General features: G+C 39.6%; 1 protein-coding gene across 1 annotated transcript in view; it reads right to left on the reverse strand.

Moving 5' to 3' along the window:
* LOC107557811 (brain acid soluble protein 1 homolog) overlaps positions 1-3312 on the reverse strand; it is a 20976-nt gene extending 17664 nt beyond the window's left edge. Inside the window, exon 1 of the mRNA XM_016241362.1 lies at positions 3183-3312. The gene's annotated coding sequence lies outside the window, so the exon portion shown is untranslated. The remainder of the gene's footprint in view (positions 1-3182) is intronic.
* Between the last annotated feature and the right edge of the window lie 457 nt (positions 3313-3769).

A 3769-nucleotide genomic window follows, 5' to 3' on the forward strand; every position in this document is an offset into this window, starting at 1 on the left:
ACACACACACACACACACACACACACAAAGCTCTGCTTGGCTGAGCTGCCTCTGTCAGTGACATCCTGTCTCACTGCCTCCTTCCTGTCTCTCTCTTGCTTTCATGTCTGTCCTGCTCTTCTTCTGACAAACACTGAAAACTGTGGTCACAATCATCTAAATATTCAGATGAAAGCACCTGGTGCACTGAATTCAGTATTAGATTTTAGATTAAAAAAAATATATTTTCACTGCCTTTGTCGATTTGTGGCACACTTGAGGTGAGGTAGAGCACTTATATATTCGGTTACCAGCCCAGGATGTTGCTAGGGAGTTTTGCCTGAATGCTAGGATGTTGTGAGTTATTGGCCCACAGGTATCCAGGTTCAAATCCAGCCTGGTTTATGTCTCGATTCCACTGGCTCTCTCTCTCTTTCACTTTCCTCAGGAATGTGATTTTTCCATTTTTATATGGATTTCCGTATTTTCTGACCTAAAGTATGAATTGCCCAAATCTGAGGGAAAAAAACTGCTGCGTTTTCAAGTATATTTACTTCATTTCAGCCAGGGTCCAAAATTAACACCCAACAAGCACCAAGCGAGTAAAAACAGTGTTGGCAAGTATATGTGCTGAAACTTGCTAGCTGCCCAATAATTGGCTATGTGTTTCACAGTGAAATGCAGCACTGTGTTTATTTACACGTGAGCAGCTGAAGATTCAGAGTCCCGGAGTGGCTCGGTTCACGGTAAATGCTGCATCACACGAACTTCATCTCTGAAAGTTTGGGTCGCTTAAAACGTGCATTTAAAAACGCAACATGCTTATCTTCCCAAATTTGAAATCAGAAACAATTATAAATCTGTTGTCAACATTATCATTATTATTATTAAATACTTTAATTATTATTTTAATCGTTTTTTAATCATTTATAATAAAATAATAATAAATAATAATAATAAAAAAAGAAATTAGTAATATTTGTTTATTGATTTAATTTTTATAATTTAAATAATAAAAAAAAAATTTAATTTATTTTTTTATTAATAATAATACATTGTTGTTGTTTAATGGGCAAAAACAGGGTTTCCTTCTTTTTTCTTCAGCTGATCACATGTCTGTTTCCTTCTACTGCCCTGTAAATAAATCAAAATCCATTCTTTCTCAGCTCTTTGGCTGAAACTAGACTGATGTGCACTGACTCAGACTGTAAAATTCCTCTTACAAGTATCTGCAATCATGAACTACCCAAGACAATACAGGTCTTTCTCATTCTCACTGCTTCCTCCTAAGTCCTGCTCTCTTCTACTATTGCAACACAAAACTCCAGCTGGGCTTGAAACTGGTGTCTCGCACTGACATGAATCACCTGACTGCTCTTCTTGTTTCTGTAGGTGACCTAGTACAGGGAATCTCACACTCAATCTTAAACATGCATTTAATCAAGATTATTGCTAATTCAACTCATGAGCACTCAGAACCAAAACTGCAGATCTTTAAATGTTGGCACTCAACTCATGCAGGGTTAATAATGTTTTTGGTGGCTGAGTGGCTCCTGCATGAGTTGCCTTCAGGCTCTTCTGCGTTATACAAATGCACTGGACACATAAATGAGACCTGAAATGATCTGATATTCATTTATCTCTGTCACTCTCTCTCTAGCTTGCACACAGAGAGGGAGAGATGCCATTTCCATAGTGTAGCAACCATTATAGCAATGTTTTATGTCATCAATCCAGTTCACGGAAGATCAATAATCAATAGCAAATATGTTTGAAATTGTTTTACACTGTACATTTGTTATTGCGCTAACACTTAACTATTTATTTTGGTTGTGTTCTGAGCATTTAAAAGTCAACAATTTGGCAAAAGGATACCTCAATTTTCAGGCAAAATCCTGTTGGTTTGCTGTTTCCAGGTTATAACGCGTGACTCGTTCAAGCGGTGGTTTACTGATCTGTGTGAACGTGAGGATTATGATCACACCGCCCGCTCTTTATCTCTAACTCACCTCCGTCCCATAATATCGGCTCTTATCCAGAAGGGGAAAAAAGCATAGACAACATTTGGGCAGAGACGTTTTGCACGGTGTCATTTTAGTGTGCGGGGTCCCTCAAGAGAGGCGAGCACGAGCGCACGGTCACTCGGTTCATTGTCTGCGGCATCGCCGTGAAACGTAAAATAGATTCCTCTACAAACGGAATATTGATGAAGACAGCTGCAGAAAAATAATACTTAAATCATAAATACAGTTGTGCATTAGTAGACAATGTGAGAGATATAGGAGGTAAAAGCATCAGTTGTCCATCCACACCCTACGCGCAATGCGCATGTGCTCTGCAGAGACAAAGGATCAGGCAATTACGGTTGTTAGCTTGAAATAATAAATAAACTAAAATAAATGTCGCTTGGATATAGAGAGAAAAACCTTGTTCGCTTTACATTAGTGACAGAGTTTAGAAACTGTCTCTGTGGCATTGTATAGCATCACAAACGGTGAAAAAAAATGTGTACAAACAAAATTAATTATAAGGATTTATCGTGTGTATATTATTTATAAGCTTCGCAATATCTGTGTATGTGTGTGTGGGTGGGTGAGTGTGCGCGCCCGCGTGTGCACCAGTTAAGACAGCGCTGACAAAAGAGGACGGTGGGCATAAATCCGCGTCCGTGTAGACAGAAAAAGCAGCATTTACTTTGGAAACATAACCAAAACCATTACTATTACCCCATACAAAACACGACTCTGAAAATCTATTATAAAATTATACATTTCCTTTATTAATTACACTTTATTCTAATACTCCTTAATTCATCTTATGAGCAACTTTCAATCAAATCTTATAATCAAATAATAATAAACAGCGAGAAGGCTGCGGCATGCAGGCGCAGAGACAGCTCTTGTCTGCTCAGGACACGCCCCTCTCCACTCGGTTCATCCGCCTGAATTCCGTGGCTGATTTATTGAAATCTTTACGCGCATCTCAGAAATCATATAAACTCACATACATTAATACTCCATTCACCCGCAGAATGAAGTGCTGAAAGTACACTTGATTTCGATATTGCCCCAGTTCACTACCGTGCGCTCTGTCTAAGAATGGGAGCCGCTCTAATTTATCAGAGACGCTCCAACTAGACAAATTCTTCATGTAACTGAGGCAGAGTGTTTATTTAATCTACTAAAGGATTGAAAGACTCTTACCGTCGGCGGTGGACTTTCCTGTCACTCCTTTCTCAAGCGTGTGCTGTTTTTCCCAATGTCTTTTTTCCCGTGCGCGTGGATTCGGCGGGGTTTATCGGGGCTGCTCGGTGTGTGTCTCGCGCTGCATTTCTGCGCGCGTGAGCATAAGCCAAACCCCCCCGCCCCCCGCGCGCTGCCGCTGCGAGCCACTGAGGACGAGACATGCCAGCGCGCCGCACCGTGATCAAGTCGCGCAAAAAAATGTTTGTGGCTTATAAGAATTTTAAAAACCAGTTGTTGTTCTTTTGTTTTAATACGTGGTTTAGGAAGAGCTTTAATGTAGCCTAGTGAATCTGGTAGTTATTCTGGTCGATGTGTGACGAATTCAAAATGCTTAATTCTTAATTTATACCAGCTAATATGGAAATATAGCCTAATCCGTTCACGTTCATGCTCGAGCGAATGGGAGAGTAAAATGCTCAATTTTTATATTTTTTTAACTTTGCGCGCCCTCTGGCGACATTAGTTTATAATGTAGCGTACATACACAGAAAATATGAGGTGAGTACAGAGGTATAAAAATACAAAAAACATATATTCTAATGATA

This window comes from Sinocyclocheilus grahami, unplaced genomic scaffold, assembly GCF_001515645.1.
Source record: "Sinocyclocheilus grahami isolate Dianchi unplaced genomic scaffold, SAMN03320097.WGS_v1.1 scaffold620.1, whole genome shotgun sequence".
Classification (NCBI taxonomy): Eukaryota; Metazoa; Chordata; class Actinopteri; order Cypriniformes; family Cyprinidae; genus Sinocyclocheilus; species Sinocyclocheilus grahami.